The sequence below is a fragment of the Bos grunniens genome, chromosome 11 (assembly GCF_055505025.1).
Source record: "Bos grunniens cultivar Pamir isolate PY7600 chromosome 11, Bosgru_T2T1.0, whole genome shotgun sequence".
Lineage (NCBI taxonomy): Eukaryota > Metazoa > Chordata > Mammalia > Artiodactyla > Bovidae > Bos > Bos grunniens.
Genome location: NC_141175.1, coordinates 83,176,177 through 83,189,345, shown reverse-complemented (window position 1 = coordinate 83,189,345; position 13,169 = coordinate 83,176,177). Strand labels below are relative to the sequence as shown.

Below are 13,169 nucleotides of genomic sequence, written 5' to 3'. Positions count from 1 at the left end.
CCTCTGGACTGGTCAGCGCTGATCTACCCGTGAGGACCCATCCAGAGACAAGGCTCTCCCTGGTCCCACCCCCACCTCCTTCGGGCATCCTTCTCCCAGCACATCAAATTAGCCTGAACATCCAACCCAAAACGCAAGGAGACAAAACCCAAGTGAGGACTCCGACAGCCTCTCCAGGCTGATTCCATCCCCCACCTCCCCCAGCCCTCACCTCAGGCTTGCCCTCTCCTTGGCAGAGCTCAAGGCAGGCTTATTTCCCCCAAGGTTGTCACAGACCAATTTTCTAAACTGCATGAAAACAGAAAACAAACAGAAAACCAAACCCACCAAAGCTTGAGTCTCAAGAACAGCTTGGCAGGCAGGAGCAACGTGCTAACAATTTCATGCTGTTTTAAGAGTTTCTAACAAGCAATATGTACCAACAACCAGATGTGCCCTGATACCGGCAGAGGAGAACATGGGCTTCCAGAGACAGACAAGGATTTTTGTAAAACAGGAAAACACTCATCAGGAAATTTCCAAGCTTCCAAGCATGCTGGGCCAGGGGTCGGGGCAGGGGAGGTTGTCTCGTTCTGCCTGCCCTGCAAACTCATCTCACACAACTCTTTCTTCAGTTCTGCCACCGAATTTTGCTCACTCCACTATGCTGGGTACTCAGGATACCAAGCAAAAGCTCATAGCCTGAGCAAGACAAAAGCAAGGAAACAAACAATAATATGATATGTTACTCTTCTAAAAATGGAGGAAAGCAGTCCAGGAACAAAGGTCTGACTCAGTCCATGTGGGAATCAGAGTGCTTCTCAGAGAAGATTTGAGTCAATGTATTTCAACATTGGGCTTTCCTGGTGGCTCAGACGGCAAAGAATCTGCGTGCAATGCAGGAGACCCAGGTTTGTTCCCTGGGGTAGGAAGATCCCTTGGAGAAGGGAATGGCTACCCCACTCCAGTATTCTTGCCTGGAGAATTCCATGGACAGAGAAGCCTGGTGAGCTACAGCCCATGGGATTGCAAAGAGTCAGACACGACCAGTGACTAACATTTATTTCAGTATTAATCTATGGAGCACCTACACATGCTGAGGATGCAGGTAAGGAAAAAGTCAGATGTACTTCCTGTCCCCGTGGTATTTCCCACAATTAGGGGAAGCAGCAGTCATCCCAGAACTGAATGAAAGCACGTTGGCTGAGCCTGCAGCAGGTGATTCCAGAGTACTCGGTCCCCACCACGTGCAGGATGCTGGTACCAGAACGGCAGAGATGCAAACCAGCCACATGCAGCACAGCATTTAAAGGAAGTCAGTGCCACCTCTTGTTTAAGGGTCTGCGGCTTGTGAATGGGCTTTAGTTTCCCAGTGAAATGAAGTCATCTTTGAGTCTGTCACCGAGGCCCCATCCACCTCTGAAAGGAACAGGGTCCAGCAGAGGCCAGGGCCTTAGGCTTCAAACTGCCCCAATATGACTGTCCCCATGAAATGGGGTGGGGACTGACCCAGGACAGATAGATGTCCATCATGCTACTTCAACCTCTGTCCCATTAGCTTATTACCACCTGCTTGTTTGCCACATGCAACAATTAATACTGCTCTTAGTCCTGAAATTACTGTAAAATAGTTATCTTGGATAAACATAAACATGTAAGTTATAACATGACTTTCATAATACTCTATTTTGAAACTTCAGATCAGATCAGTCGCTCAGTCATGTCCGACTCTTTGCAACCCCATGAATCGCAGCACGCCAGGCCTCCCTGTCCATCACCAACTCCCGGAGTTCACTCAGACTCATGTCCATCGAGTCAGTGATGCCATCCAGCCATCTCATCCTCTGTTGTCCCCTTCTCCTCCTGCCCCCAATTCCTCCCAGCATCAGAGTCTTTTCCAATGAGTCAACTCTTCACATGAGGTGGCCAAAGTACTGGAGTTTCAGCTTTAGCATCATTCCTTCCAAAGAAATCCCAGGGCTGATCTCCTTCAGAATGGACTGGTTGGATCTCCTTGCAGTCCAAGGGACTCACAAGAGTCTTCTCCAACACCACAGTTCAAAAGCATCGATTCTTCAGCACTCAGCTTTCTTCACAGTCCAACTCTCACAGCCATACATGACCACAAGAAAAACCATAGCCTTGACTAGACGAACCTTTGTTGGCAAAGTAATGTCTCTGCTTTTGAACATGCTATCTAGGTTGGTCATAACTTTCCTTCCAAGGAGTATGCGTCTTTTAATTTCATGGCTGCAGTCACCATCTGTAGTGATTTTGGAGCCCAGAAAAATAAAGTCTGACACTGTTTCCCCATCTATTTCCCATGAAGTGGTGGGACCGGATGCCATGATCTTCGTTTTCTGAATGTTGAGCTTTAAGCCAACTTTTTCACTCTCCACTTTCACTTTCATCAAGAGGCTTTTTAGTTCCTCTTCACTTTCTGCCATAAGGGTGGTGTCATCTGCATATCTGAGGTTATTGATATTTCTCCCGGCAATCTTGATTCCAGTTTGTGTTTCTTCCAGCCCAGCGTTTCTCATGATGTACTCTGCATATAAGTTAAATAAGCAGGGTGACGATATACAGCCTTGATGAACTCCTTTTCCTATTTGGAACCAGTCTGTTATTCCATGTCCAGTTCTAACTGTTGCTTCCTGACCTGCATACAAATTTCTCAAGAGGCAGATCAGGTGGTCTGGTATTCCCATCTCTTTCAGAATTGTCCACAGTTTATTGTGATCCACAGTAACTGCTGGGTGGGGGAGAATAAATTGAAAGACTGAGATTGACATATATACACTACTATATGTAAAATAGATAACTTATAAGGACCTACTGTACAGCACAGGGAACTCTATGCAATATTGTATAATGGCCCAAATCCTGAAAGATGACACTGTGAAAGTGCTGCACTCAATATGCCAGCAAATTTGGAAAACTCAGCAGTGGCCACAGGACTGGAAAAGGTCAGTTTTCATTCCAATCCCAAAGAAAGGCAATGCCAAAGAATTCTCAAACTACCGCACAATTGCACTCATCTCACACGCTAGTAAAGTAATGCTCAAAATTCTCCAAGCCTGGCTTCAGCAATACATGAACCGTGAACTTCCAGCTATTCAAGCTGGTTTTAGAAACCAGAGATCAAACTGTCAACATCTGCTGGATCATCAAAAAAGCAAGAGAGTTCCAGAAAAACATCTATTTCTGCTTTATTGACTATACCAAAGCCTTTGACTGTGTGGATCACAATAAACTGTGGAAAATTCTGAAGGAAATGGGAATACCAGACCACCTGACTTGCCTCTTGAGAAACCTGTATGCAGGTCAGGAAGCAACAGTTAGAACTGGACATGGAACATCAGACTGGTTCCAAATAGGAAAAGGAGTTCGTCAAGGCTGTATATTGTCACCCTGCTTATTTAACTTCTATGCAGAGTACATCATGCGAAATGCTGGGCTGGATGAAGCACAAGCTGGAATCAAGACTGCTGGGAGAAATATCAATAACCTCAGATATGCAGATGACACCACCCTTACGGCAGAAAGTGAAGAACTAAAGAGCCTCTTGATGAAAGTGAAAGAGGAGAGTGAAAAAGTTGGCTTAAAGCTCAACATTCAGAAAACTAAGATCATGGCATCCGGTCCCATCGCTTCATGGGAAATAGATGGGGAAACAGTGGAAACAGTGGCTGACTTTATTTTTCTGGGCTCCAAGATTGCTGCAGATGGTGACTGCAGCCATGAAATCAAAAAGACACTTACTCCTTGGAAGGAAAGTTATGACCAGCCTAGACAGCATATTATAAAGCAGAGACATTACTTTACCAACAAAGGTCCGTCTAGTCAAGGCTATGGTTTTTCCAGTGGTCATGTATGGATGTGAGAGTTGGACTGTGAAGAAAGCTGAGCGCTGGAGAATTGATGCTTTTGAACTGTGGTGTTGAAGACTCTTGAGAGTCCCTTGGACTGCAAGGAAATCCAACCAGTCCATCCTAAAGGAGATCAGTCCTGGGTGTTCATTGGAAGGACTGCTGTTGAAGCTGAAACTCCAATATTTTGGCCATCTGATGTGAAGAACTGACTCATGTGAAAAGACCGTGATGCTGGGAAAGATTGAGGGCAGGAGGAGAAGCGGACCAGGATGAGATAGTTGGATGGCATCACTGACTCGATGGACATGGGTTTGGGTGGACTCTGGGAGTTGGTTATGGACAGGGAGGCCTGGCGTGTTGTGGTTCATGGGCTCACAAAGAGTTGGACATGACTGAGCGACTGGACTGAACTGAACTGAACTATATGGGAAAAGAATCTGAAAGAGTGGAGATATACATGTGTGTGTATTATATAAAAAAATCTGTCTGCAATGTAGGAGACCTGGATTCGATCCCTGGGTCAGGAAGATCCCATGGAGAAGGGAATAGCTACCCCCTCCAATATTCTTGCCTGGAAAATCCCAAGGACAGAGGAGCCTGGTGAACTATAGTCTATGGGGTCACAAAGAGTTAGACACAACCGAGTGACTAACACTCACATTTTTTTCGTATATGTATACATATATAACTGATTTTCTTTGCTGTATACCTGAAACTAACACAACATTCCAAATCAACTATGCTCCAATAAAAATTTTTTAAAAAAGATTGCCAACTTTTGCATGCTTTGAGGGGAAAAAAAAATCAGTATTTAATTGTGACCTTTGATTTCTTTTAATTTTTTAAAAATACATGCAACTTTGAAAGAAAAAAAGTAGCTGCTAGCCTGGGCCTTCCCTGACCTGAAAGGTCACTTCAGGTCAGAAGTCCTCCTGTGCCCCAGGGAGTCCTTGCTCCCTGCAAAGTCCATTAGCTTAGGCTTAATGCCGTCTTAAAGCCTGTGGCCCTCTTTATTAGGGTTGTGTTTGTCACCTGGTAACTTGTTTATTGCCCCAGCTCTGGGGTGGGAAGGGGAGGATGGGCGTGAAGGTTACAAGTAGGTGGGAATTGCACACCTCAGGCCAGAGCCTCCCCTTGGTCATTATTTTCCCAGAATGACCTCTGGGGGTGGGGAGTACCAAGCCCTCCTTGAGCTAACACATGACAAGCCGGCACAAAAGAACTGCAAACAGGCCCCTAATTAATGGGTTTGCTTAGAGCTGTTCCTCTGTTTAGGAACTTCATCCCAATAATTGCAGGCTCCATAATCATTAATCAGTCACTACTACTTTTCTGGGTGCTGACCATAGGCCCAGCTCCATTCCAAACACCGTGAGGCCAGAAGAACAGAAAACAGGAATTCAGACCTATGCCAAGGGCTTCATCGTGGGAGCCCACGAATCCTCATGACAATCCAGAGAGGAGGGTATTATTATTCCTCTTTTCAGATGAGGAAACCAAGTCTCAATAAAACTAACTAGCTCAAGGTGATCAGCTCATCAGCAAGAAAATCAGAATTTTCACCTGAGTCTGATTGATTCCAAAGCGGGGGCTCTGGGAAGCAACAGACTAACTGTTCAAAACTGGTTCAGACCACACTGGCTGGGTTGTGCCAGGCACATTGTCTAGACCCTAGGAGCCCAGGAAGGGAACACACAGGGAAGGGGTCCTGAGAGGAGACAACATTCTAAAGGACTGGTAGCGTGGGCTGGGCCCTGAAGGGTGGAGAGAATCATACGTGTTTAATAAGTTGTACTCGGGCACTTTCTCCAACCACTAAGTCCAGGATTGGAAAGGATTGTGGAATCTGTGCCTCACTCAGGGCCAATAAATGATTAGTCAAATGTCCGAGGAGGACGTGTAGACACACTCACACACAGGCACACACACGCAGACCCACCTCGGCAGCTCCAAACAGTGCCTGGAATGGGCACAAGAAAAGAGGACCTCAGCAGGCAGTGAGACGTTGGCAACAGGCACCGGCAGGGATTAGGGCGAGGGCCAAACGCAGAGAAGACGTGGAGCCAGCGAGTCCTGTGACCACCCTGGGCCCGGGAGGTTGGCAGCTCCTGGAATGTCTCAATTTAGACCTTATCCCAGAACATGAGAAATGCCAGGGGCGGAGGAGAGGGGCCAGGAGAGGATGAAGAGCAGGGACTGACTGAGGACTGGGCTCTTTCTCCTCTTAATCAGCCACCTCCCCTCCTCTGAGCTCCCCCCACCTTGACCCTCAAAACACACACAGACCAGGTGTTCAGACCCCCCAGCTCACAATCCCATACAGATTCACCCACCAGTCTCTCCAGGGCCCTGGCTCTTTCCTTACTGATGTCTCTACCAGGCAGAGACTCAGGACCCGCAAGCCAAGCCTGGGTCTGGTCAAAGGCAGAAAAATGAGAGCCAGCCAGGATCTGGCCAGCCAGGCCCGCCCCAGCCCATCCTTTGAATGGGGTATGTGTGTCAGCCCTGGAGGAATTCCGTGCAGGCAAGCTGTTCTTTTCTAGAGCTGGGGTAAGAGTGTGAGCCTGAGCCCTGAGGTCATCCAAGCCCATCTTCCACGGCTCCAGGACCTGACACGCTGTCCCACCATCCATGACACGCATGACGTCACCAACGGGCTGTGTTACTGAATTAGATTCCAGAATGAGCTGCTGCTCCATAGGAGCAGGCCAGTTCTTCCCCCAGTGGCCAAAGCTTCTTAATCTCCAAGAAAAGTACACTCTAGTCCTAGAGAACAGGCTTGGAGCCAGTAGCCACCAACCAAGATTCGATAAACCAAACTCTAAATAGCCAGCAAGGCGGAGGCTCGGCTCCATCTACCAGTCAGCACAGTTCACCTGGAAACCCACCTGTCACTCAGCTGCCTGGCCCTCCACAACTGAACTAGGACAACTCTGAGTAGGGTCCCCACAAGTGTGAGCTGAGGGGGCCGGTCCCGTTCTGAAGCAACTCCCTCCCACCCCTGGCTGCTCTCCCAATCTTCCACAGAGCCTCTGGCTGTTCCTGACCTCAACTAATGGGTCAGCGAGGCCAAAAGCCCATTTATCATTTTAATTTGCCACCAGCTACTGAGCTTTCTCTGGAGAGTCTTCCCCATACCATGTCCTAGGTGTCTGTGGAAACAGATGTGCTGGAAACCCCAGCTCTCCATGCTGCAGGCAAGGAAGCAAGAGAGAACAGGAAACAGAGAAGGAAACACTGAGAAGAGCCTGGATCTCCTGATCCTCCCAGCAGAAACACAAAACACAGTTTATAGGAAGGTGATGATAAACTGTAATGATCTGTTATTCTGAGAAGACAGTGGTATCAGGAGGGAGATGGGGAGACCTTCCAACAGCAGACACCGTAAGCGAGCGTTCCTCCTAGGGCGCATGCCAGTGCTCCAGCCTCAGTCATGCCTGCGGGGTCGGACCAGACCCTGAGCCTTACAGTTGAGGTGCCCACCTTGGAGCAGCAGGGAAAATGAGTCATGGCCACAGAACTGGGCTCAGCCGGTTTTCCAGCCTGCACAAGCCCTTGCGGGCTTTTCTCAAGGTCAGTTGAGAGACTCTGCCTCAGAGGGGAGACCAGCACCATCTTAGGTCTTTAATGGGACAGGCTGGAGGGATGAACCAAGGTTACATCCTGATGATCCTGCATCTTGCTGAACATCCCTGGCTAACTAACCAGCTCTCTCCCTCCATCCCTCTCTCCCTCCCACCTCCATCTACTCTCTTTCTTTTCCTCTTCCCATCCTCCACCCATCACTCATCCTGCACAAATTGTGTGTGTGTCTCTTCCTGGCAGCTGGCTCTGTCCCACTCTCTGCCCCCTCTCCACTCTCTCAAGCCCCCACATACTCTGTAGCCAGCAGGGGATGAGCTGTTCAGAGCTGACTGGAACAGGAAACAGCACTTTTGACTCTGAACATGTCGCAGTAGAACAGACTCTGCTGAAAGCCAGACTCGCTGGGCTCAGACATCGAACAGCAGCTTCAGGGACACACTCTGGCTGTGACTGTGAACCACATTATTTCCTACATGTGTCTGAGTCACCATCCACTCAACACTGTCACTTCCAGCCCAGCAAGGCCTTTCAGGTCCCTTTCTCTTGAGCATATGCAGCCTAAATTGGGCAGGTGACAAGAGGGGGAACGGGGAAGAGGATACCTTGGAGGAACTCCCAGGAACCACCTCAATATGAAAGACTGTAGATAAGACCAGAGAAGTGAAGTTGAAGGATAGTGTCCATAGGAACAGCCACATCTCCCACATCCCCCCCCCCAGGCTGGTCTGGGAGCATTGAGCAAGCCCTAAAGAACACAGGATGGTGGACTTCCTAGGACAGAGTTCAAACAACACAGGTACACACGGACCTCACCTCAGATGGCAAGAGCCCACTCGAGGCCTAGAGAAAGCCTTACTCACAGCACAGGTTTTCCAACACTGAGAATTTAAGGTTGTCTGCAGAGTAGGGTTGTCAGGTAAAATACCAGATACATGGTTAAAACTGAATTTTGGATAAACAAATAATTTTCTAATTTCAGTTCAGTTCAGTTGCTCAGCCATGTCTGTCTCTTTGCGACCCCATGCACTGCAGCACGCCAGGCTTCCCATTCCATCACCAACTCCTGGAGCTTACTCAAACTCATGTCCACTGAGTCAGTGATGCCATCCAACCATCTCATCCTCTGTCATCCCCTTCTCCTCCCGCCTTCAATCTTTCCCAGCATTGACTCTTTTCAAACGAGTCAGTTCTTCACATCAGGTGGCCAACATATTGGAGGTTCAGCTTCAGCATCAGTCCTTCCAATGAATATTCAGGACTAATTTCCTTTAGGATTGACAGGTTGGATCTTCTTGCTGTTCAAGGGACTTTTAAGATTCTCCAACACCACAGTTTAAAAGCATCAATTCTTCAGCACTCAGCTTTCTTTCTAGTCCAACTCTCACATCCATACATGACTACTGGAAAAAACATAGCTTTCAGTAGACGGACCTTTGTTGGTAAAATAATGTCTCTGCTTTTTAATATACTGTCTAGGTTGGTCATAATTTTTCTTCCAAGGAGTAAGCGTCTTTTAATTTCATGGTTGCAGTCACCAACTGCAGTGATTTTAGAGCCCCCCAAAATAAAGTCTGTCACTGTTTCCACTGTATCCCCACCTATTTTCCATGAAGTGATGGGACCAGATGCCATGATCTTTCTGAATGTTGAGCTTAAAGCCAACTTTTTCACTCTCCTCTTTCACTTTCATCAAGAGGCTCTGTAGTTCTTCTTCGCTTTCTGCCATAAGGGTGGTATCGTCTGTGTATCTGAGGTTATTGATATTTCTCCCAGCAATCTTGATTCCAGCTTGTGCTTCATCCAGTCCAGCATTTCTCATGATGTACTCTGCATATAAGTTAAATAAGCAGGGTGACAATATGCAGCCTTGACGTACTCCTTTTCCTATTTGGAACCAGTCTGTTGTTCCATGTCCAGTTCTAACTGTTGCTTCTTACCTGCATACAGATTTCTCAGGAGGCAGGTCAGGTGGTCTGGTATTCCCATCTCTTTCAGAATTTTCTACAGTTTGTCATGATCCTCTGTTTTTCTGGAACTCCCTACCTTTTCCGATGACCAACGGATGTTGGCAATTTGATCTCTGGTTCCTCTGCCTTTTCTAATTTCAGTTCAGTTCAGTTCAGTCACTCAGTTGTGTCCAACTCTTTGTGACCCCATGAATCACAGCATGCCAGGCCTCCCTGTCCATCACCAACTCCCTGAGTTCACCTAAACTCATGTCCAAGGAGTCAGTGATGCCATCCAGCCATCTTATCCTCTGTCGTCCCCTTCTCCTCCTGCCCCCAATCCCTCCCAGCATTAGGGTCTTTTCCAATGAGTCAACTCTTCGCATGAGGTGGCCAAAGTATTGGAGTTTCAGCTTCAATATCAGTCCTTCCAATGAACACCCAGGACTGATCTCCTTTAGGATGGACTGATTGGATCTCCTTGCAGTCCAAGGGACTCTCAAGCATCTTCTCCAACACCACAGTTCAAAAGCATCAATTCTTCTGCGCTCAGCTTTCTTCACAATCCAACTCTCACATCCATACATGACCACTGGAAAAACCATAGCCTTGACTAGACGGACCTTTGTTGACAAAGTAATGTCTCTGCTTTTTAATATGCTATCTAGGTTGGGCATAACTTTCCTTCCAAAGAGTAAGCGTCTTTTAATTTCATGGCTGCAATCACCAACTGCAGTGATTTTGGAGCCCAAAAAAATAAAGTCTGACACTGTTTCCACTGTTTCCCCATCTATTTGCCATGAAGTGGTGGGACCGGATGCCATGATCTTCGTTTTCTGAATGTTGAGCTTTAAGCCAACTTTTTCACTCTCCACTTTCACTTTCATCAAGAGGCTTTTTAGTTCCTCTTCACTTTCTGCCATAAGGGTGGTGTCACCTGCATATCTGAGGTTATTGATATTTCTCCCGGCAGTCTTGATTCCAGCTTGTGCTTCTTCCAGCCCAGCATTTCGCATGATGTACTCTGCATAGAAGTTAAATAAGCAGGGTGACAATATGCAGCCTTGACGTACTCCTTTTCCTATTTGGAACCAGTCTGTTGTTCCATGTCCAGTTCTAACTGATGCTTCCTGACCTGCATACAGGTTTCTCAAGAGGCAGGTCAGGTGGTCTGGTATTCCCATCTCTTTCAGAATTTTCCACAGTTTATTGTGATCCACACAGTCAAAATATTACATGAGACATATTAAAAAATAATTCACTGTGTATCTGAAATTCAAATTTAACTGGGTGCCTGTGCGTTCATTCGCTCAATTCAGCAATCCTACTATAGAACTACCTGACCCCACCGCCGTGTTGAAAATGGTGAGAGTACAATTTGATAAAAGGGACAAGAAACCCCGATCCACTCACTTCTTTGTCATCCTCCAGGCTCTTCTTCATCCCTCATCTCCACCCTGCTCACCCTAGTTCTCACCTTGACCTCTCTGGCCTCCCTCTCACCTGATCCTTCAACTGTTCCCAGATCCTGAGGCCCAGGTGTACACCAGTGTTTTGGTCCCTTAATTCAGCTGAACTGAGGTCAATTTTTTCAAAAGGAACTTTATAGAAATATTTGAATTCATTTTAAAAAGTATAATAGTTGTCATATGCAAGAAGATCCAATATAAAAAGCAGTCCTGAGGCTAGCTAAGCCTATATGCTAAGTCACTTCAGTCGTGTCCGACTCTGTGCAACCCCATAGACAGCAGCCCACCAGGCTCCCCCGTCCCTGGGATTCTCCAGGCAAGAACACTGGAGTGGGTTGCCATTTCCTTCTCCAATGCATGAAAGTGAAAAGTGAAAGTGAAGTCGCTCAGTCGTGTCCGACTCTTAGCAACCCCATGGATTACAGCCTAACAGGCTCCTCCGTCCATGGGATTTTCCAGGCAAGAGTACTGGAGTGGGGTGCCAGACATGGTCTTATCATTCTTTTCCATCAGTGGTTCTTGGATTAATTGACTTGTAGCAAGGTTGTCTACTCACTGAAGCTGAACCAACATTCTAGAACAGAGGCTCTCACTGGCTATATATTAAAATCACCTAGGAAGCTTTTTGTAGCCCATTCTAGACCAATTAAATCAGAATTTCTGAGTAGGACTCAAGTATCTGGAGATGTAAAAGCTCCCCAGACAATTCTGATATGTAGCCAGGGTTGCTAACTCATATACATCGGAGTCACCTGAAAACCCATAAAAAGCTACTGATGTTTGCATCCCACCCTCAAAAATTCTGATTTAATTGGCACGAGGTGCAGCCTGAGCACTGGGATTTTTAAACACTCCCTGGGAGATTTTAACGTGTAGCCAAGCTGGAGAACCACAGTTCCTCGTGCTTTAATAGACTTCAGCTCTTCCATGGACCTCACTAAAATGCAGATGCTGACTCAGTAAGTCTGGGATGGAGCCTGGGAAGCTGCAAGTCTTACAAGTCTCAGGTGATACCAAGGCTGCTGGTCCTTAGGCCACTCTTGGATTAGCCAGGTCCTAGACTAGTGGGCCTCGAGCCTAGAGGCATATTGTAATCACCTTGGACCTTTGACAACTTCTCCCAGCCCGGATCCCACCCCAGAGATTCTGATCTAATGGGTCTACAGCAGGGCTTGGCCATCCAGGTTGTAAAAGCCTCCCAGGTGATTCCATGTGCAGCCAAGGTTGAGAACTTTGGCTGGAGACCAGAATCTAGGCATCATTTTACAAGTGGCCCTGTGACCCCAGCGGGGAACACCACTCTCCCCCAGTCATTTCTGACTCACCTCTGGTCCCTGCCCCAGGGAAGACAGTTTTTTCTCTTGCCTCCGAAGGCCATGCTCTCTTGTTAAAATTCCCTTTCTCCCACTTCGGACTGAACAAAGCCTCTAATTCCCAGCTCAGTTGCAAAAGAGAAATGACTGACACGATGCCCTGAAACCAATGACTGGTGGGAACCCGCTCACCCAGCCTTGCTCTGTTACCGATTGCTCCTTTTGCTCAAGTGGCCTTCTCTAAGGATGCCTCTCGAGTGTGCTGCACCCTCACCATCACACCCAAAGAGGAGAAACAGTGCTGTAACAGGATGCAATCAATCCAAGGTGCTGAGCAGTTTTCATTACTTGGTAGTTCCCAAGCCAGCTTAACACACAACCTCTCCCCTCTCTTCCCTCATCTTTTTGAAATGAAGTTGTGGGGACCTGTGGGATAAGAAGTGGACTACAGAGAACCAAAATAAGACAACATAGAACTGAGGAAATGATGACTCCCTTTTCTACATGAAATTATTCATGAATCATTTTTTCCCCTAGGGGATGACCAACAATATCATCTGGAATGCATTTTCATTAGCAACTTCCATTTTCTGACAGAGCCTGTGTCTTTGGTTGGGAGTTGGGTGCTGCTGGGAGAAACATTTAAGTCCATGTCTTGAGTGCATGATGTTTGTGTAAATTCTGAACTCTAATGTGTAGAATTTGCAGGTCGCTGAAGTGTCCCAGTCTACTGAAATGGGTCTGGAATCAATAAGGTACACATCAAACTCAATTGTGTTTAATTTTCATTGCTACCTAGAGGAAAGCCTCGCACAGCCCTACTAGAATGAAATTAAACATGAAAGGCCATCTGAAGTGTAGAAGCAATACTTAACGTGACCTGTAAATAGGGTAAAACATGGCAGCCTGGCCCATCACACCATCATGGTTCGTTTTTCTTTCCATAGTGGAGGTGACGGGCGCCACAAGAAAATCAGAAGAGACAGGGGCCCGTTGCAGATCTAA

General features: G+C 47.0%; 1 long non-coding RNA gene across 12 annotated transcripts in view; it reads right to left on the bottom strand.

The window, feature by feature from the left end:
* The window catches only part of LOC147363447 (uncharacterized), a 53,680-nt gene that overhangs the window by 21,989 nt on the left and 18,522 nt on the right, over nucleotides 1–13,169 (bottom strand). For 10 of the 12 annotated variants that reach the window (XR_015137107.1, XR_015137102.1, XR_015137100.1 and 7 more), the window contains exon 4: nucleotides 12,921–13,165. The exons of the other annotated variants lie outside the window; for them this stretch is intronic. This is a non-coding gene — a long non-coding RNA (uncharacterized LOC147363447). Of the gene's footprint in view, nucleotides 1–12,920; nucleotides 13,166–13,169 lie in introns of those variants that run through there. 12 annotated transcript variants of the gene reach the window in all.